Raw genomic sequence first — 23,826 nt, 5'->3', positions numbered from 1 at the left:
ATTGATAGATTTATATACTTGGAACTCATTCAAACTAAAAACAGTACATGGAAGAGCTGTTGATGCTACTATTTGACTTAAAAACAGCACTTGGCTCCTTAAGGTCTGCCCTTTTAATTCCCATAGTGCAATATGTATTTTTTTTTTCTGAATAACAAGGAAATGAGTATAAATTAATTTTAAGCATATGTCCTCAATTTCAAATTACACTTCTCTCCCTAGACATTTGCAAGTGAACCAAACCTTCTTATCCCTGAAAGTGTTTTAATCCAAATCCATTAAGTACACTAAACATAAACAATTACAAATTTTCTATAGTATTCGCTCTCTTTTTTGAGTTAGGTGCATGATTTGAGGGATTTTTCTCATTCTATTGAATTTAAGTTAAATCTACTTAACTGAGCTTATTTCAGCCCATTGTCAATGGAAACAAACAGAGGCAGAGTGAAATGCAACACTGCACGGATGTAGCACACGCATTTCTGTCAACACTTGCCGGTATGTTGAAGGTCTTTAAAGGGTAACTAAACACTAAAACAACTTTTTTTTTAGTTAATGACAAATCTCAATTTTTTTTTTTTTTACATTTTTTAATTTTACAAACAGAGTTTTACAAATGCTGTTAATTGATTCAACTACATTTTTTGACATTTGGGTATAAAGTGTTTTAATTTTCAAATATATGGTGTAAAAACGTCTTGAGTGCAGCCCTATCAGGTTAAACAGAAAGCTCCTGAAGTAGGGGTACTCTGTGACAGTACTCTTAAGTTTCCACTAGACTTGGAAATTAGGCGCCAGTGGTTGCATGCACTTGGCCTGACAGACTGTGAGTTCCCGCCTATCGCTCGAGTGTACATCCTGCATTTTACGTGGAATTGCTTCTCCAATGCAATGGAGGTGGAAATGGGCTTCTCCACACAGCTCGCAGTGAAAAGCTACGCAGTTCCAAATGTTGCTCTTCTTGCATAGAATCCACCACCGCAGCGGCGTCATGATGTGAGTGAGCATATTTTTTTAATCACAATTTATGTTCCTTCCTATTAGGCTAAAGTCAACCCTCTGGTGTCAACAAACGCACCAGCACAATTTGCTGAATATTTTTTTCAAATAGCAGCAAAATATACTCCAGTCGCTCTCCATTTTAGCGAGTCTGACAGCAGCTGCCACTAGCAGCTGTCACTCAGCCCTGCCAGGCTAAGCAGGGCTGAGCCTGGTTAGTACCTGGATGGGAGACCTTCTGAGAAAGCCAGGTTGCTGCTGGAAGAGGTGTTAGTGAGGCCAGCAGGGGGTGCTCACCCTGTGGTCTGTGTGGGTCCTAACGCCCCAGTATAGTAATGGGGATACTATACTGTCAAAAGAGCACCGTCCTTCGGATGAGACGTTAAACCGAGGTCCTGACTCTCTGTGGTCATTAAAAATCCCAGGATGTCTTTCGAAAGAGTAGGGGTGTAACCCCGGCATCCTGGCCAAATTTGCCCAGTGGCCTCTGTCCATCATGGCCTCCTAATCATCCCCATCTATACCAATTGGCTTCATCACTGTCTCCTCTCCACCAGTAAGCTGGTGTGTGGTGAGTGTTCTGGCGCACTATGGCAGCCGTCGCATCATCCAGGTGGATGCTGCACACTGGTGGTGGTTGAGGAGATTCCCCCCTCTATGTGAAGCGCTTTGAGTGTCCAGAAAGGCGCTATATAAATGTGATGAATTATTATTAGGGGTTCAAGCACGAAGTGCTGAAACCCTATTGTAATTGTATTGATTTTTATTAGGGGTTCAAGCACGAAGTGCTGAAACCCTATTGTAATTGTCCAGATTTTTAGGGGTTCAAGCACGAAGTGCTGAAACCCTATTGTTTTTGTACTGATTTTTATTATTATTATTATTATTATTATTCTCCCCTAAAACGCATCGTGCAGCCCAAACCGTAAGTGCTGGAGCTCTGAAACTTTGTCAGATGGTAGTACAAAAATCGAGGAGAGGTTATCAAATTATGACCCCGATTGGCCCATAGGTGGCGCTATAGCGACCAATTGCGCGAAACTGCTCATAACTCCTAGACCGCAAGTCGTACACTGAAGTGTCTTATATCATTGGAAAGCTGGTCACCTGATGAAAAAAATGTATATCTCCGATTTCATTTCCGTCATGATAGATTTTCCGTCATTTTGAATTTTGTCGAAAAACTACTTTTGCGAACTAGTCCCTGGTTTTTTACCCGATTGGAACCAAACCAGTGCAGAAATGTTCTCTGGAGTCTGAAGATCAATAATTATCAAAAAAATGTTGAAATTTCTCGTTCCGGTCGCTAGGGGAAGCAAAATAAACGTTGTGGGAGGAGCCTATTTTACTAAAATGGCTATAACTCGAGAAGTAAATGAGATATCTTCACCAAACTCGGTACACATCTGTAAGAGTTCAATTTGAGGTCACAGTAAAAAAATAGCGACGATTGAACACTAGGTGGCGCTATAACATGAAAAAAACATAAAAAGGGCTATGACCACATGACCGTTAGTCCGATTGACTTGAAAATTGGTATGCAGTGTCTTGGACCAAGGCCCCATGTATATCTATGAGGACATTGGCGTATCTAAAAAAACATGGCCGCCATCGGCCAATGAAGTTTGAGCATCTATGAAACAAGGTTAACGAAGGCCGATCGGAACGAAACTCATTGGGCATGTTTGACTCATGGCCCTAGAGGTCTGTAAGAATTTTGAAAGAAATCGGCCACTAGTTGGCGCTAACGAGTTTTATGGCTCTGTTATCACGTGGTGTTGCACACACCCCCACAATATGTATATCATTTGATAGATCTCCTCATGATGAACAACTTTGCCTTAAGAACCATTGCTGTCAATCAAATCGTTCGTTAAATATTCACGAATATGTTAAAAACCTACTTTTGCAAACTAGTCCCTGGTTTTTTGCTCGATCGGAACCAGACCAGTCTAAGATAATTCTTTGGACTCTCTTGATCAATAATTATCAAAAAAAAAGTTGAACTTTGACATTTGTTTTGCTATAACGGGGTCATTTACAAAAGGGGGCGTGACAAAATGCACCCAAAAGCCTATAAATCCTAAAGGAAAAGTCAGAACTTCACAAAAATTGATGAGCACATGTGTCATAACTTATTCAACAAGCATGCAAAGTTTCATGGAGATCGGACTATAGGTGGCGCTATAACTGTTAAAAATGTTAAAAACAATGTATTCCCTATGGTAAATTGCCATTATTGAAACTTAAACCTTAATGTCTTTTGATGCTTTTGTGCTTAAAGGCCTTAACGGCCTAAACTGCTTGAACCCCGCTAAATGCTGCTTGCAGCTTTAATTATTATTATTTTTCTGCCGTAAAACGCATCGTGCAGCCCAAACCGTAAGTGCTGGAACTCTGAAACTTTGTCAGATGGTAGTACAAAAATCGAGGAGAGGTTATCAAATTATGAGCCCGATTGGCCCATAGGTGGCGCTATAGCAACCAATTGCGCGAAACTGCTCATAACTCCTAGACCGTAAGTCATACACTCAAGTGTCTTATATCATTGGAAAGCTGATCACCTGACGAAAAAAACGTATATCTCCGATTTCATTTCCGCCAGGATAGATTTTCCGCCATTTTGAATTTTGTCGAAAAACTACTTTTGCGAACTAGTCCCTGGTTTTTTGCCCGATCGGAACCAAACCAGTGCAGAAATATTCTCTGGAGTCTGAATATCAATAATTATTGAAAAAAAGTGGAAATTTCTATTTCCGTTCGCTAGGAGGCGCAAAATAAACGTTGTGGGAGGAGCCTATTTTACTAAAATGGCTATAGCTCGAGAAGTAAATGAGATATCTTCAGCAAACTCGGTACACATGTGTAAGAGTTCAATTTGAGGTGACGGTAAAAAAATCGCGACGATTGAACACTAGGTGGCGCTATAAAATGAAAAAAACAGATAAACACCTGACCGTCAGTCCGATTGACTTGAAAATTGGTATGCAGTGTCTTGGTCCAAGGCCTCATGTAAGTCTATGAGGACATTGGTGTATCTCAAAAAACATGGCCGCCATCGGCCAATGAAGTTTGAGCATCTATGAAACAAGGTTAACGAAGGCCGATCGGAACGAAACTCGTTGGGAATGTTCGACTCATGGCCCTAGAGGTCTGTAAGAATTTTGAAAGAAATCGGCCACTAGTTGGCGCTAACGAGTTTTATTGCTCTGTAATCACGTGGTGTTGCACACACCCCCACAAAATGTATATCAATTGATAGATCTCCTCATGATGAACAACTTTGCCTCAAGAACCATTGCTGTCAATCAAATCGTTCGTTAAATATTCACGAATATGTTAAAAACCTACTTTTGCAAACTAGTCCCTGGTTTTTTGCCCGATCGGAACCAGACCAGTCTAGGATAATTCTTTGGACTCTCTTGATCAATAATTATCAAAAAAAGTTGAACTTTGACATTTGTTTTGCTATAACAGGGTCATTTACAAAAGGGGGCGTGACAAAATGCACCCAAAAGCCTATAAATCCTAAAGGAAAACTCAGAACATCCCAAAAATTGATGAGCATATGTGTCATCACATCATTAACAAGCATGCAAAGTTTCATGGAGATCAGACTATAGGTGGCGCTATAACTGTTAAAAATGTTAAAAACAATGTATTCCCTATGGTAAATTGCCATTATTGAAACTTAAAACTTAATGTCTTTTGATGCTTTTGTGCTTAAAGGCCTTAAAGGCCTAAACTGCTTGAACCCCGCTAAATGCTGCTTGCAGCTTTAATTATTATTATTATTCTCCCCTAAAACGCATCGTGCAGCCCAAACCGTAAGGGCTAGAGCTCTGAAACTTTGTCAGATGGTAGTACAAAAATCGAGGAGAGGTTATCAAATTATGAGCCCGATTGGCCCATAGGTGGCGCTATAGCGACCAATTGCGCGAAACGGCTCATAACTCCTAGACCGTAAGTCGTACACTCAAGTGTCTTATATCATTGGAAAGCTGGTCACCTGACGAAAAAAACGTATATCTCCGATTTCATTTCCGGTATGGAAATTTTTCCGCCATTTTGAATTTTGTCGAAAAACTACTTTTGCGAACTAGTCCCTGGTTTTTTGCCCGATCGGAACCAAACCAGTGCAGACATGTTCTCTGGAGTCTGAAGATCAATAATTATCAAAAAAATGTTGAAATTTCTATTTCCGGTCGCTAGGGGAAGCAAAATAAACGTTGTGGGAGGAGCCTATTTTACTAAATTGGCTATAACTCAAGAAGTAAATGAGATATCTTCACCAAACTCGGTACACATGTGTACGAGTTCAATTTGAGGTCACAGTAAAAAAATAGCGACGATTGAACACTAGGTGGCGCTATAACATGAAAAAAACATAAAAAGGGCTATGACCACATGACCGTTAGTCCGATTGACTTGAAAATTGGTATGCAGTGTCTTGGACCAAGGCCCCATGTATATCTATGAGGACATTGGCGTATGTAAAAAAACATGGCCGCCATCGGCCAATGAAGTTTGAGCACCTGTGAGACAAGGTTAACGGAGGCCCATCGGAACGAAACTCGATGGGCATGTTCGACTCATGGCCCTAGAGGTCTGTAAGAATTTTGAAAAAAATCGGCCACTAGTTGGCGCTAACGAGTTTTATGGCTCTGTAATCACGTGGTGTTGCGCATATCCCCACAAAATGCATATCTTTTGATAGATCTCCTCATGATGAACAACTTTGCCTCAAGAACCATTGCTGTCAATCAAATCGTTCATTAAATATTCACAAATATGTTAAAAACCTACTTTTGCGAACTAGTCCCTGGTTTTTTGCTCGATCGGAACCAGACCAGTCTAGGACAATTCTCTGGACTCTCTAGATCAATAATTATCAAAAAAAAGTTGAACTTTGACATTTGTTTTGCTATAACAGGGTCATTTACAAAAGGGGGCGTGACAAAATGCACCCAAAAGCCTATAAATCCTAAAGGAAAACTCAGAACATCCCAAAAATTGATGAGCATATGTGTCATCACATCATTAACAAGCATGCAAAGTTTCATGGAGATCGGACTATAGGTGGCGCTATAACTGTTAAAAATGTTAAAAACAATGTAATCCCTATGGTAAATTGCCATTATTGACTGTAAATGGTGTTTTCCATCTCTGATCATATCATAATGTTAAAACCAGTGCAGTACAATTCTTTGGACTCTCTAGATCAATAATTATAAGAAAAAGTTAAACTACGTCATGTGGATGACTATAATAGGATGGCTTCAACATTTAGTGTGTTGAAGCCATCTATTACTACACTTTCAGTGTCCCTGAAAGCATTGATCTCTTCAATAAACAAGTCAGAACATGTGACATTAAATAATCATGAACATTTACAGACAGATCTGACAAAATATGCCTAAATAACAGTTAAAAAAGTGAAATGATATCAAAATGATGGTCTATTAAGCCAATAAGTGGTGTTTTACTGCCCTCTGCTGTTCAAAATAGTAATTGTCTCACCACTTAACTATAATTAATTTTATGACTTTATTAATTATCTATTTTAACATTTGCAATCACATTTGGTCAAATATTGAACACAATCATTTTTTTGTCAAAGTTTATCACTTCAGTTGTTCTGAATCTTCACATAATTGCTATTAACGTGGTAAATAGCTATACTGTATTCCTAGAATCACATTAAAATCCAATCATCCAAGCCCCAATCACTGTAAATAATGATAAATCATGCTAGAACGTGGTAAATTAATGTACACTATGGTCAGAGGTGTAGTGGTAAAAAAAGAGGTGGGTAAACTATAAATTCTGGTGTATTATTTCGAATAATAAGACACTATGGGCTGTTACTCTAGGGGCTGATCAAATTAAATCATTTACACTGAAAAAACACAATTGCATAAAATAATGTTATGACATTTATTTAAATTTACATAAGAAACTGGGAAAGAATGATACTACTTTTAAACATTTAACACTAAACCGCCAGTAGGTGGTGGCAGGCGACCGTCTTAATGAGTGAGTCATTCAATTCATTCATTCAAACGATTCGTTCAAACGGCTGATCATTCAAGAATGAGACCGATGTTTTTGAATGTGTCTTTGAATCTTTGACTCAATCGATTCGTTCAAAATGCTGAATGATTCAGTAATGAAAACACGTCGAGTGTTCCTGTGACATGTGCCGTGGTTCTGCTGTGTTGTTTGGAACTATTTTCGCTGCTGAAACACAACAAAAACAGCCAATATAGCATCTAAAATGTAAGTGATTTAATTTTTTACTGTTTATTGAACTGTTGTAGGAAATCAATGTCACATTTTCAATCGTGATGGTGTTCAGGAAGAATAAGAGACCCCATTTACACCTGGTATTAAAATGCGATCTGTATCCAGACAAGTTATCCGGATAATAAGTACCGATTCCATTTACACCTGGCCACATACATGTGTTTTTGCAAAACGGATATAAATCCGATCTTAAACTCCCGCGTATGCAGATTTAATGGATTGAACGACACCAAAAGCAACAGATATGAGCTGCATTTCGTTGATCATCAGCTAATTTCCAAATCAAAGACATCAATAAAAGAGTGGCAACACCGATGGTAAGATAATTTCGTTTCTTTACTTGAAGATGATTGTGTGTTAAGCGTCTGTGACTTACTTTCACTTTTATTTGCGATGTTTGCACGTTGGCTCGATGAATAGACGCTCATGAGCGGTGATGGGTGATCCGTGTCGCAGTAGCGCCGTCATATCTGACTATAACATGACTTATAGCCTATATAACAAGCTTACTCGTTTATTTTTTTGCCTTTTTGGGAGGAGTAAAATATACATATGTGGTTTCAACAACCAGATTGCGTTTACACCTAGTAAAGATCCGGACACAATGCGAGCCAGACTACCTGTAGATGTGGTCAGGCAGATCCAATCGCGATCACAACGCATTTACACCTTGCATTAACATGCGTTTTTTTATTATCCGGATAACTTATCTGGATACAGATCGCATTTTAATACCAGGTGTAAATGGGGTCTGAGTGTGTTCTGCGCTCATTTGTGTAGATTTCTGCTCGAGAGGCTGCGCGAGGGTCAACAGTACAACCTTACCGTCAGTAATAGTCAACAACACAGTAATGCAGCGCAATATAAGAGTTCGTCTTAGGTGCCTGTTGACTTTGGATCAATGCATTGTTTGTGTGTTGTTGCATAAGGAGATAAAGAAATAATACAATTGGTGACAGTGATCAATCAACACAAAAGGAACAATGATCTAAATGAACAAAGATATGAGTACTAATCACAATAAAACAGGCTGTAAAAAAATCATTGAAACAAACAATCTTTCAACATGGCTCAGGGCACATGTCTGGCAAACAAATTAATCAATTAGCAGCGCACAGGCTGACAGTGACATTAAATCATGAAAAGGCATAAACAATGTAAACACAATCAAATTAATAGATGGACTCACGTAATTCATGAAGACACACACAGTTATGCATCAAAATGCCAGGAAAGAGTGCAAAGAATGAGCCAAAGGGTTCACAATCAATTTATAGGCAACAGGTGAGTCGTGCATGGTGAAGTGGCAGAGTCTCATTGAAAAAGCGAAATGGAGTTGAAAGAGATTAGAAAGGAAATCTTTTCAATTACTATTATGAATTATTTAATTATATCCATTATGCAATATTGGTTGGTGTTTTTCTATAAATCCAGCAATGAACATGTAACAAGAAAAGTCATTGAGAAGAAAATAACAGTCAGCCATTACCTCATGAACCATGGTTAAACCAACAACTAATAAAATACAATTGTGAACATTATGAACCCCAACACCACGGTGAAGGACGCTTAACAGACAGAATAAGTTAGGGATTACGCAAAGCCTGCGGGTTTATATTTGCTATAACAACCGCCTCGCTCTACATTACCCTGCTTATTACATTGCTACCTACCAAGTAAATCAATAATTTGACTCAAAATATAGATATAAACAGGAGTTTATTGATTTAAAAAACGATTGCCGATAAAAAAGAAAAATAGTCCGTTCTGTCTCTACGTTTAGAATCCATGGCAACGCTCTGTTTTTCATGGCAACGGTGTGTTATACTTATAAGCAGCGGCCTGTTATAATAACAGACCGCACTCTACATTAGAATTCAACCAAGCCATATAAGAAACAAATAATTACCGTTACCAAGCTAACAGAGCTACGTAAACAGAGCGAACAGGAGAGCACTCGTCTGCAGACGTCAATAATGGAATATACTCCCGATCAAACTCCGCTTCCCGAAAGTTATAAACTGCCTCTGGAACCTAGTTAAGGTACAAACATCTATTCAACAAAAATAGTGATGCAGTTAAGTGTTTTTTCGCTCAGCCGAGCCCTCTCTGTTGCTGTGTGGAGCAGCCTGTGTCAGTCACCTCTTCCTGAACGTCGCTCACTCAACTCGCGCACTGCGGTCTCATGAGGAACGCAGCTTTTTGACATACAGTATTTCTTGTTCCCGAACACAAATATTTTTTAAGTATTTGTTCGGAATAAGTATTCGTAAAAAACACATTATTTGTGCCTTTCCGAATACCGTATTCGGCTCCACCCCTAGTACACACTATATTTTGCATAGTTAATTTATTTAACAAATTTCTTTTTGTTAATGTTTTGCAGTCAAACTATACATATACTGTACACACTATAAATGTGTGTGTGTTTGTGTGTGTGTGTGTGCGTGTGCATGCATTTGTGTGTAAGCATGCTTTATGAAGTTAACATGAAAAAAATGGTTTGCTTTAGTGCAGAATATTGGAGAAACAAAGTATTTCAAAATGGAAGTGTGCCAATAAGTGGTCTTCTACTGCCCTCTGTTGGCCACTTTTCTTATTAATAGTCTTTGCACTTGCTATATTGTGGTAAACCATCCTATAACATGGTATATCAAGGTAAACTATGGAAAATCATGTTAGATTCATGGTAAATCATACTAGAACATGGTAAATCATGAAAAATCACATTGAAATATGGTTTATCATGGTAAACAATGCTTGCTACATAAAACTTAATGTCTTTTGATGCTTTTGTGCTTAAAGGCCTTAAAGGCCTAAACTGCTTGAACCCCGCAAAATGCTGCTTGCAGCTTTAATTATTATTATTATTATTATTATTCTGCCGTAAAACGCATCGTGCAGACCAAACCGTAAGTGCTGGAGCTCTGAAACTTTGTCAGATGGTAGTACAAAAATCGAGGAGAGGTTATCAAATTATGAGCCCGATTGGCCCATAGGTGGCGCTATAGCGACCAATTGCGCGAAACTGCTCATAACTCCTAGACCGTAAGTCGTACACTCAAGTGTCTTATATCGTTGGAAAGCTGGTCACCTGACGAAAAAAACGTATATCTCCGATTTCATTTCCGCCATGATAGATTTTCCGCCATTTTGAATTTTGTCGAAAAACTACTTTTGCAAACTAGTCCCTGGATTTTTGCCCGATCGGAACCAAACCAGTGCAGAAATGTTCTCTGGAGTCTGACGATCAATAATTATCAAAAAATTGTTGAAATTTCTCGTTCCGGTCGCTAGGGGAAGCAAAATAAACGTTGTGGGAGGAGCCTATTTTACTAAAATGGCTATAGCTCGAGAAGTAAATAAGATATCTTCACCAAACTCGGTACACATGTGTAAGAGTTCAATTTGAGGTGACAGTAAAAAAATCGCGACGATTGAACACTAGGTGGCGCTATAAAATGAAAAAAACAGATAAACACCTGACCGTCAGTCCGATTCACGTGAAAATTGGTATGCAGTGTCTTGGTCCAAGGCCCCATGTATGTGTATGAGGACATTGGTGTATCTCAAAAAACATGGCCGCCATCGGCCAATGAAGTTTGAGCATCTATGAAACAAGGTTAACGAAGGCCGATCGGAACGAAACTCGTTGGGAATGTTCGACTCATGGCCCTAGAGGTCTGTAAGAATTTTGAAAGAAATCGGCCACTAGTTGGCGCTAACAAGTTTTATTGCTCTGTAATCACGTGGTGTTGCACACACCCCCACAAAATGTATATCAATTGATAGATCTCCTCATGATGAACAACTTTGCCTCAAGAACCATTGCTGTCAATCAAATCGTTCGTTAAATATTCACGAATATGTTAAAAACCTACTTTTGCAAACTAGTCCCTGGTTTTTTGCTCGATCGGAACCAGACCAGTCTAGGATAATTCTCTGGACTCTCTAGATCAATAATTATCAAAAAAAAGTTGAACTTTGTCTTTTGTTTTGCTATAACAGGGTCATTTACAAAAGGGGACATGACAAAATGCACCCAAAAGCCTATAAATCCTAAAGGAAAAGTCAGAACTTCACAAAAATTGATGAGCACATGTGTCATTGCTTATTCAACAAGCATGCAAACTTTCATGGAGATCGGACTATAGGTGGCGCTATAATTGTTAAAAATGTTAAAAACAATATATACCCTATGGTAAATTGCCATTATTGAAACTTAAAACTTAATGTCTTTTGATGCTTTTGTGCTTAAAGGCCTTCAAGGCCTAAACTGCTTGAACCCCGCTAAATGCTGCTTGCAGCTTTAATTATTATTATTATTATTACGTGTCTCATGTGCATTACCCGCGCTCAGCCTTGCCTCAATTCGTCCCCTCCATCTCTACTGGGCTTTGCCCACTTTTCCAGCATTTTTCAAATATTGCCAGTGAAGTCATATGGGTGGAGTCAGGCTCTGACTAGGAGTTTAGTTACCATATGGTAACCCCCGTTCCCTGAGGAGGGAACAGAGACATATGTCAGAGGTGATCTGAAGAACTGGGGATCTCGCTTGAGAGACCAGTCCACTTTGAGTGTAAACTAAATGAACCAATGCACATTGGCATGCAATAACTGCACCAGCTTCTGTGCATTGCAGCGCAAGCACATAATGAGCAACAGGTGCGTCTCATCTTTGTTTTTTTTCTACTGAGCAGCCGGACTTGTGACTCGCCCATACAGTGGAAGCTCAGCAACTGTGGCGATGGGACATACGTCACCGTGCCCTTGGAGAAGAGGATGCTGCAAAAGCCACATCCTACCCCGGAGGGAGGTACTGCTGAGGTTACACATAAGGACAAGCCGAGCAAGGTAGTGCAACAGTCTCTGGGGTGGTTCCAGCCTATAAACGCTTTCATCAGACGCGTTGCCATGGTGATGAACTGGCCCAAAGTTAACTTCCGTTCTGTTCGTTTATTAGTGTTTACTGGATAATGGCATTGACTACAAATGCAGTGAAAGTTAAGGTGATGAGCAGGTTGGTGAGCTGTGGGGTGCAACCTGACCTAGGGAGCAAACGCAATTTTTAAAAATAAAAATGTCAAGGTTTCCTATGAGGGAGACGGCGGAATTAAAAATAGCCTATGTTTATCTGAGTGATAACCGGTACAGTGTTTCCCATACATTTATAAGTGGCAGCCCACCACATTATCAGAGCTGACCGCCACATATTGATTTCCGTGTTTTTAACAATTTAAGATGGGAAAAGTTGTAATTGACTACAGAGTTGCTTGCAGCGCATATTCGCACGCTCTCTCTCTCTCTCTCTCTCTCTCTCTCTCTCTCTCTCTCTCTCTCTCTCGCAAACACATTGACAGCGGACCAGTCTGTCTATTGAATGGTTAGTATCATAAACAGCGCTGCACAGATCCATCCAACATGCTGTCAATGTGGAGACCCACCTTAAAAAAGGTTAGGAAGCATGTAAGTAGCCTAGCTAATAAGGAGCTATATTAACCTTATCAAACTCCGCCGTCGCGCTCGCCACAGTTTTTTTTAACACTGCGGTAACTCAGACTCGTCGGTAGAAAAACATCTTGTCTCCAATTTTTGTTCAACGGGTCTGGTAGTGTCACATTTCAGTTTGGCCAGGTAACATTTATTTTCTTTGACTGGCAAGAAATACCAGCTACTAGGTTATTTACTTGTTATGGATTGTCTCCGCAAGTCTGCCGGAAGTTAAGTTTGGGCCAAATTAATGCACATGCGCAGTACCGTTTGTTTATGTTGTCACTGCTGAAAGCGTCTATAGGGGGGAAAGAACACCAGCTGAGACGGCAGAGCGGACTCTGTCGTGAGAAAGACACAGGCTCGTCTGCAGAGGAGCTTATCGTGAAAGAATACACATACTTCTTAACATTACTTTGTTCCCTTCAGCTGGTATCTTAAGGTCCCTGTAATGGTAATTCAACAAAAAAATTCTAAACACATTATAAATGTTACAAATGTATTGCTAAAACATATTACAAAGACTGTGAACTGTGAAGTTCTGAAATACGGAGTTAGACCGTTAAACAGTTTTTCACCCTTGCTATTTTACGGATTTTTTGGGCGGGGCTAAAACAGGGCTCGATGACGCACTGGAGCCCAAGAGCTCGTGGACACGCCCCAACTCGATGACGCACGTTGGCTGATCCATAGACAGGGGCTGATCTCTCCCCTAACAATAGAGCACATTTGCATTCGCTGCTCAATTGCGAGTTACTGTCAGTACTATTAGTTAATACAGTCTACAGTTTGCAGGCTTGCTATGCGTTTGACAAGGAAATGCATAGGCTACTACCTGGATGCGATCATGTACAAAACAGATCAGTGTCTTTATTTAAATTTCCTAAAAGCGATCACATCAAGAAGAGGTGGATTAATTTTGTGTAGAACCAACCTTGATGAAGAGCTGAGGATCACCGACAGCAACACCCGCCTCTGTAGTGATCATTGTACACAGGATCGTTTTATAAACTTTCTCAGAGACAACTGGCATTCACTGATAATCCGATGCTGCTGGTGAACGGGGCCGAAACGACTATCTTCCGCCTCAGCGTTCATCCTCCCGTTCCGAGAGCAGTTTCACCTAATATCACCGTCGACAGCTTTCCCGTGAGTGGGCGTGGTTTTAGCGCAGCCAGCGGACACGCCCCCAGCGTTTGAGAACAGAGATAACTGCTCATTTTTTCAAGATAGCTTATTTTATGTACTTGCCGGCTTTTTTATCATTCAAATTTGGCTGGGTGGCTAAAATCACATTTTTCTGTGGTATGACAGACTCAGAACACATACTTAATTTTGACTTTACAGGGACTTTAAGGATTCAAAAAAAGGAGAAAAAGACAATGGGGTATACAAAAAATAATCTCAGTTTATTAATGGCATAGCTAAAATGTTGACAGTTGGCAAATAATACTGTCCAGAGGCACACTAGTACCAGCAGTCAAGCCCCACTATCACACAGCAACAGTGCAACAGGCACTTCAATAGGAAAATTCTATACACAGCAAGCTTAAAACTGAATATTACACGTGAAACCAATCCACATCTACGGTAGGTGCTAGCCTTTGGTAAGTGCTGCACAATGTTATAATATCATTTGCCGGACAAAAAGAAAAGAAACAAAAAAAACCAAAAAAACAAACCAAAATATAGCTGCGAGCAGCGATTGCGGGCCCAAGCCGGTGGCACCGCAACCCCGATGCCTTTAGTTACCCAAAGGCACCGGGATGGTGGTACCGCCGGCTTTGGCCCTTTATCGCTGCTCACAGCTATATTTATATTTAATATAAAGCCGGTGGCACCGCCACCTTGGTGCCTTTAGGGTTATTCTGTACGACGTGTAAAAACGTAACCCCCGCTTTGACTATCAAAAAGAAGTGTATTGTAGAGCTTGCATCAATGCGGACTCGATGCGCTGTGCGCTGTGCGCTGTAACTCCATGTGGCTTTAAGCGCATCATTCTCCACTCGGGATGCGCATAAGCGTTTTGTGCCACACTGTACTAAGCCTTTCATATCATAATGCAGTGACGCAATGACAGATTATTAATTGCCTTTCTTGTTCTGTTCCATCTATTATATGTTGATAATAGATAGGACAGAGCACTAAAAACCTCAAACAAAGCACTAAAAACTTAAGCTGTTTGCTGTTTAGTCTGAGAATGAGCTGTTTGATTTGCACCCTCTTCCTCTTCACTGTCCTCCATAAAAACCAGCTATCCAGGTCCATGTTGTTCTAGAAAGTTTGTATGTTGCTGCCTCAATTAACATCTTTGCTATACATTTAAAACATGGCTATATCTAAAATAATTTATCTTTTTGATTTTTGTTATCTTGTTTTTCATGAATATTTTACAACAATACAAAGAGCAATGTGTATTTTCCAATAATATAGTTTGTAATGGCTTTTTTTGTCATAGATTATAATCATATATTTTTTGGATTTGTTATTTATCTTTATAATGAAGTTGTCTGTATTAAGTAGATTGTGTTTAACACACACAAGAGTGATTTATTAGTTCAACACATAGTTATAGAAATTCTACTTTATCTAAAAAAAACCCTGCACTTTATACACACACACACCCACACACACACACACACATAAATACATGTAAATAAAAATACCAAAAAAAACATCAAATGTGTTTTTAGTCAGAGTATTATTTTATACAGAAACAAATATTTGTAATTCAGATAAGAATGAAGTTAGTGTTTTAAAATCTTAAGGAAAACAAATATATTGAAATATAGCACATGCATTTTAAATTCATTCAACTTCAATTACAAATACAATCTTACTTTTATTTAAAGCAATCTATACATTCAAAAGATGGGGGTTATATGCCTATTTTGTCATTTAAAAATATTGTTATGCAAAATTGTTATGCAAAAATACAAGGACTTAGAGACAAGGACTTCACAGCCAGCCACACACACACACACATAAACACAGACAACAGCCCTCCCCTCCCCACACACACACACACCCACACACACACACAAACACACACAGAGAGAGAGAGAGAGAGAGAGAGAGAGAGAGAGAGAGAGAGAGAGAGAGAGAATCGCAGGGGAAATAAATCCATTCAAACTACAATATCTGACTTTCTGTTGCTCAGAGCGAATGACTTTAAATTGGAAAGTTGATCGGCTTGACGAGAACAATATACGTGGTAAGTTTTGTAACTGTAGGTAAATTGAGCAAAGTTATAACACACTTTATGTGTCCTTTTTTAGTCATAAAATTCATTTCCTCGCCACAGCCAGACCGTTCGAGATATCAAAAATCCGTCCGGAATTGAGCATCCTCAATGTCTTGACTTCATGCACACCGAGTTTGGTTGTGATTGGTAAACACATGCATTGTGATTTGATGTATTTCTCCTAGGACAATTATTCAAACAACCCATAATTCATAATTCATAAATAACTTCCATTTGAACTGTCATAAAACTTAGAGCACGAAAGTTGTTTGGCCTGATGTGATCTATAATTGTACCGAGTTTCATATTAATTCATGCAAGTGTGTTTGATTTATGGACAAATGTTCAAATCCCAGTCCAGGGGGCGCTGTCGAGCCGCCCTGCCACGCCCGGTTACCAGCTTCAGCCCGGCCCTGATGGCCATGGGTTCTGACCCGTGTGCAAAGTTTCAAGAGTTTTCGAGGATGTTAAGGCCCCCGAAAATGCCAGAGAAGTCGCACACAGCAAATAAAGGGTTAAAGTTAACCTGAAAGGCGCCCCTCCTCTCACTCACACAGAGGGACACTGAGACACTGGCAAAATTCTGAGATTTTCTCTACATTCAAACAAACATATCTGACTTTCTGTGGGTCCTAGCTAATGAGTGTCAATTAGAAAGTTGTCCGGCTCAAAGAGTACAATATACATACCGATTTTTGTAACTGTAGATAAAACTAACAACCCCACTTTTGTCAAAAGGTGGCGCTACTGAGCCCTCACCACGCCCGTTTCTGAAACTTTGCACATGTCTACTGGCTAATAAATGTGATGTGTCTGTCGAGTTTCATGCAATTTAAAGCATGCTAAGAGTCTCAAAAGCATCCTAAAAGAATGGTAAAGTTTGATGCGTTGCCACGGCAACAGTTTCAAAGATATCAAGAATCCATTCACAGGTCTTCATCTGCTGTGTATTTGCAGTATACAGATTAAGTTTAAAGCAAATCGAGTAAAAATTAGAGGGTGTTTTCAAAACATTTTGAAAATGACACACTTCCTGCTGCCAGTTGGTGGCGCTATAACTTTGACTCACAATAGTCACATCCATGTGATCGTCCTCTTACAGCGAACACACTCCTGAAGTTTCATCAAGATCGGTTGATGTATGCTGAAGTTATGACACACTTTCTGTTTCACGTTTCTCGCCATGATTTCGTTTCCTCGCCACGGCCAAACCGTTCGAGATATCAAAAATCCCCTCGCAAACTTTCATCTTCAATTTCTTGACTTCACGCTGACCAAATTTCGTCGAATTTGGATCAGAGCTCTAGGAGGAGTATTTAAAATTCCATTGCGAGTGTTTTACAAACAACCCTAAATAGCCGACTTCCTGTTGGGCTGGGGTAAAAAGTAAAAGTGCGAAGTATATATGAAACAATGAGATCGACATGTGTACCGGGTTTCATAATATTATATACAAGCGTGTTTGAGTTATGGACCAAGTGTTCGGACCTCGTTCCAGGGGGCGCTGTCGAGCCCCCCTGCCACGCCCGGGTACCATCTTCAGCCCGGCCCTGATGGCCGCGGGTTCTGACCCATGTGCAAAGTTTCAAGAGTTTTTGAGCACGTTAAGGGCCCCAAAAATGCCCAAAAGGTTACAAAATAATAAATATAGCTGCGAGCAGCGATTGCGGGCCCAAGCCGGTGGCACCGTAACCCCGATGCCTTTAGTTACCCAAAGGCACCGGGATGGTGGTACCGCCGGCTTTGGCGCTTTATCGCTGCTCACATCTATATTTATATTTAATATAAAGCCGGTGGCACCGCCACCTTGGTGCCTTTAGGGTTATTCTGTACGACGTGTAAAAACGTAACCCCCGCTTTGACTATCAAAAAGAAGTGTATTGTAGAGCTTGCATCAATGCGGACTCGATGCGCTGTGCGCTGTAACTCCATGTGGCTTTAAGCGCATCATTCTCCACTCGGGATGCGCATAAGCGTTTTGTGCCACACTGTACTGAGCCTTTCATATCATAATGCAGTGACGCAATGACAGATTATTAATTGCCTTTCTTGTTCTGTTCTATCTATTATATGTTGATAATAAATAGGACAGAGCACTAAAAACCTCAAACAAAGCACTAAAAACTTAAGCTGTTTGCTGTGTAGTCGGAGAATGAGCTGTTTGATTTGCACCCTCTTCCTCTTCACTGTCCTCCATAAAAACCAGCTATTCAGGTCCATGTTGTTCTAGAAAGTTTGTATGTTGCTGCCTCAATTAACATCTCTGCTATACATTTAAAACATGGCTATATCTAAAATAATTTATCTTTTTGATTTTTGTTATCTTGTTTTTCATGAATATTTTACAACAATACAAAGAGCAATGTGTATTTTCCATTAATATAGTTTGTAATGGCTTTTTTGTCATAGATTATAATCATATCTTTTTTGGATTTGTTATTTATCTTTATAATGAAGTTGTCTGTATTAAGTAGATTGTGTTTAACACACACAAGAGTGATTTATTAGTTCAACACATAGTTATAGAAATTCTACTTTATCTAAAAAAAACCCTGCACTTTATATACACACACACACACACACACACACACACACACACACACACACACACACACACACACACACACACACACACACACACACACACATAAATACATGTAAATAAAAAAAAAAAACATCAAATGTGTTTTTAGTCAGAGTATTATTTTATACAGAAACAAATATATGTAATTCAGATAAGAATGAAGTTAGTGTTTTAAAATCTTAAGGAAAACAAATATATTGAAATATAGCACATGAATTTTAAATTCATTCAACTTCAATTACAAATACAATCTTACTTTTATTTAAAGCAAACTATACATTTAAAAGATGGGGGTTATATGCCTATTTTGTCATTTAAAAATATTGTTATGCAAAATTGTTATGCAAAAAGACAAGGACTTAGAGACAAGGACTTGTAGGAAAAATCGCAGCCAGCCACACACACACACACATAAACACAGACAACAGCCCTCCCCTCCCCACACAGACACACACCCCCACACACACACACACAGAGAGAGAGAGAGAGAGAGAGAGAGAGAGAGAGAGAGAGAGAGAGAGAGAGAATCGCAGGGGAAATAAATCCATTCAAACTACAATATCTGACTTTCTGTTGCTCAGAGCGAATGACTTTAAATTGGAAAGTTGATCGGCTTGACGCGAACAATATACGTGGTAAGTTTTGTAACTGTAGGTAAATTGAGCAAAGTTATAACACACTTTATGTGTCCTTTTTTAGTCATAAAATTCATTTCCTCGCCACGGCCAGACCGCATCGAGATATCAAAAATCCGTCCGGAATTGAGCATCCTCAATGTCTTGACTTCATGCACACCGAGTTTGGTTGTGATTGGTAAACACATGCATTGTGATTTGATGTATTTCTCCTAGGACAATTATTCAAACAACCCATAATTCATAAATAACTTCCATTTGAACTGTCATAAAACTTAGAGCACGAAAGTTGTTTGGCCTGATGTGATCTTTAATTGTACCGAGTTTCATATTAATTCATGCAAGTGTGTTTGATTTATGGACAAATTTTTGAATCCCAGTCCAGGGGGCGCTGTCGAGCCGCCCTGCCACGCCCGGTTACCAGCTTCAGCCCGGCCCTGATGGCCATGGGTTCTGACCCGTGTGCAAAGTTTCAAGAGTTTTAGAGGATGTTAAGGCCCCCGAAAATGCCAGAGAAGTTGCACACAGCAAATAAAGGGTTAAAATTAACCTGACAGGCGCCCCTCCTCTCACTCACACAGAGAGACACTGAGAGACTGGCAAAATTCTGAGATTTTCTCTACATTCAAACAAACATATCTGACTTTCTGTGGGTCCTAGCTAATGAGTGTCAATTAGAAAGTTGTCCGGCTCGAGGAGTACAATATACATACTGATTTTTGTAACTGTAGATAAAACTAACAACCCCACTTTTGTCAAAAGGTGGCGCTACTGAGCCCTCACCACACCCGTTTCTGAAACGTTGCACATGTCTACTGGCTAATAAATGTGATGTGTCTGTCGAGTTTCATGCAATTTGAAGCATGCTAAGAGTCTCAAAAGCATCCTAAAAGAATGGTAAAGTTTGATGCGTTGCCACGGTAACAGTTTCAAAGATATCAAGAATCCATTTACAGGTCTTCATCTGCCATGTATTTGCATTATACAGATGAAGTTTGAAGCAAATCGAGTTAAAATTAGAGGGTGATTTCAAAGCATTTTGAAAATGACACACTTCCTGCTGCCAGTTGGTGGCGCTATAACTTTGACTCACAATAGTCACATCCATGTGATCGTCCTCTTACAGCGAACACACTGCTGAAGTTTCATCAAGATCGGTTGATGTATGCTGAAGTTATGATACACTTCCTGTTTCACGTTTCTCGCCATAATTTTGTTTCCTCGCCACGGCCAAACCGTTCGAGATATCAAAAATCCCCTCGCAAACTTTCATCCTCAATGTCTTGACTTCACGCTGACCGAGTTTCGTCGAATTTGGATCAAAGCTCTAGGAGGAGTATTAAAAATTCCATTGCGAGTGTTTTACGAACAACCCTAAATAGCCGACTTCCTGTTGGGCTGGGGTAAAAAGTAAAAGCACGAGGTATAGATGAAACGATGAGATCAAAATGTGTACCGAGTTTCATATTATTACATGCAAGCGTGTTTGATTTATGGACCAAGTGTTCGGACCCCGTTCCAGGGGGCGCTGTCTAGCCCCCCTGCCACGCCCGGGTACCATCTTCAGCCTGGCCCTGATGGCCGCGGGTTCTGACCCGTGTGCAAAGTTTCAAGAGTTTTTGAGCATGTTAAGGGCCCCAAAAGTGCCCGAATAGTCGTATAAATAATAATAATAATAATAAATATAGCTGCGAGCAGCGATTGCGGGCCCAAGCCGGTGGCACCGCAACCCCGATGCCTTTAGTTACCCAAAGGCACCGGGATGGTGGTACCGCCGGCTTTGGCCCTTTATCGCTGCTCACAGCTATATTTATATTTAATATAAAGCCGGTGGCACCGCCACCTTGGTGCCTTTAGGGTTATTCTGTACGACGTGTAAAAACGTAACCCCCGCTTTGACTATCAAAAAGAAGTGTATTGTAGAGCTTGCATCAATGCGGACTCGATGCGCTGTGCGCTGTAACCCCATGTGGCTTTAAGCGCATCATTCTCCACTCGGGATGCGCATAAGCGTTTTGTGCCACACTGTACTGAGCCTTTCATATCATAATGCAGTGACGCAATGACAGATTATTAATTGCCTTTCTTGTTCTGTTCCATCTATTATATGTTGATAATAGATAGGACAGAGCACTAAAAACCTCAAACAAAGCACTAAAAACTTAAGCTGTTTGCTGTGTAGTCTGAGAATGAGCTGTTTGATTTGCACCCTCTTCCTCTTCACTGTCCTCCATAAAAACCAGCTATCCAGGTCCATGTTGTTCTAGAAAGTTTGTATGTTGCTGTCTCAATTAACATCTCTGCTATACATTTAAAACATGGCTATATCTAAAATAATTGATCTTTTTGATTTTTGTTATCTTGTTTTTCATGAATATTTTACAACAATACAAAGAGCAATGTGTATTTTCCATTAACATAGTTTGTAATGGCTTTTTTTGTCATAGATTATAATCATATATTTTTTGGATTTGTTATTTATCTTTATAATGAAGTTGTCTGTATTAAGTAGATTGTGTTTAACACACACAAGAGTGATTCATTAGTTCAACACATAGTTATAGAAATTCTACTTTATCTAAAAAAACCCTGCACTTTACACACACACACACACACACACACACACACACACACACACACACACACACACACACACACATAAATACATGTAAATAAAAATACCAAAAAAAAAACATCAAATGTGTTTTTAGTCAGAGTATTATTTAATACAGAAACAAATATTTGTAATTCAGATAAGAATGAAGTTAGTGTTTTAAAATCTTAAGGAAAACAAATATATTGAAATATAGCACATGAATTTTAAATTCATTCAACTTCAATTACAAATACAATCTTACTTTTATTTAAAGCAATCTATACATTTAAAAGATGGGGGTTATTTGCCTATTTTGTCATTTAAAAATATTGTTATGCAAAAGTGTTATGCAAAAAGACAAGGACTTAGAAACAAGGACTTGTAGGAAAAATCACAGTCAGCCACACACACACACACACATAAACACAGACAACAGCCCTCCCCTCCCCACACAGACACACACACCCACACACACACAGAGAGAGAGAGAGAGAGAGAATCGCAGGGGAAATAAATCCATTCAAACTACAATATCTGACTTTCTGTTGCTCAGAGCGAATGACTTTAAATTGGAAAGTTGATCGGCTTGACGAGAACAATATACGTGGTAAGTTTTGTAACTGTAGGTAAATAGAGCAAAGTTATAACACACTTTATGTGTCCTTTTTTAGTCATAAAATTCATTTCCTCGCCACGGCCAGACCGTTCTAGATATCAAAAATCCGTCCGGAATTGAGCATCCTCAATGTCTTGACTTCATGCACACCGAGTTTGGTTGTGATTGGTAAACACATGCATTGTGATTTGATGTATTTCTCCTAGGACAATTATTCAAACAACCCATAATTCATAATTCATAAATAACTTCCATTTGAACTGTCATAGAACTTAGAGCACGAAAGTTGTTTGGCCTGATGTGATCTATAATTGTACCGAGTTTCATATTAATTCATGCAAGTGTGTTTGATTTATGGACAAATGTTCGAATCCCAGTCCAGGGGGCGCTGTCGAGCCGCCCTGCCACGCCCGGTTACCAGCTTCAGCCCGGCCCTGATGGCCATGGGTTCTGACCCGTGTGCAAAGTTTCAAGAGTTTTCGAGGATGTTAAGGCCCCCGAAAATAACAGAGAAGTCGCACACAGCAAATAAAGGGTTAAAATTAACCTGACAAGCCCCCCTCCTCTCACTCACACAGAGGGACACTGAGAGACTGGCAAAATTCTGAGATTTTCTCTACATTCAAACAAACATATCTGACTTTCTGTGGGTCCTAGCTAATGAGTGTCAATTAGAAAGTTGTCCAGCTCGAGGAGTACAATATACATACCGATTTTTGTAACTGTAGATAAAACTAACAACCCCACTTTTGTCAAAAGGTGGCGCTACTGAGCCCTCACCACGCCCGTTTCTGCAACTTTGCACATGTCTACTGGCTAATAAATGTGATGTGTCTGTCGAGTTTCATGCAATTTAAAGCATGCTAAGGGTCTCAAAAGCATCCTAAAAGCATCCTAAAAGAAGGGTAAAGTTTGATGCGTCGCCACGGCAACAGTTTCAAAGATATCAAGAATCCATTCACAGGTCTACATCTGCCGTATGTTTACATTATACATATGAAGTTTGAAGCAAATCGGGTAAAAATAAAAGGGTGATATCAAAGCATTTTGAAAGTGACACACTTCCTGCTGCAAGTTGGTGGCGCTATAACTTTGACTCACAATAGTCACATCCATGTGATCATCCTCTTACAGCGAACATACTGCTGAAGTTTCATTAAGATCAGTTAATGTATGCTGAAGTTATAACAAACTTCCTGTTTCACGTTTCTCGCCATGATTTCGTTTCCTCGCCACGGCCAAACCGTTCGAGATATCAAAAATCCCCACACAAGCTTTCATCCTCAATGTCTTGACTTCACGCTGACCGAGTATCGTCGAATTTGGATCAAAGCTCTAGGAGGAGTATTTCAAATA

The sequence above is a fragment of the Pimephales promelas genome, chromosome 4 (assembly GCF_988280905.1).
Source record: "Pimephales promelas chromosome 4, fPimPro1.hap1.1, whole genome shotgun sequence".
In the NCBI taxonomy this organism is placed as follows: domain Eukaryota; kingdom Metazoa; phylum Chordata; class Actinopteri; order Cypriniformes; family Leuciscidae; genus Pimephales; species Pimephales promelas.
Note: the sequence above shows the minus strand (reverse complement) of the source record.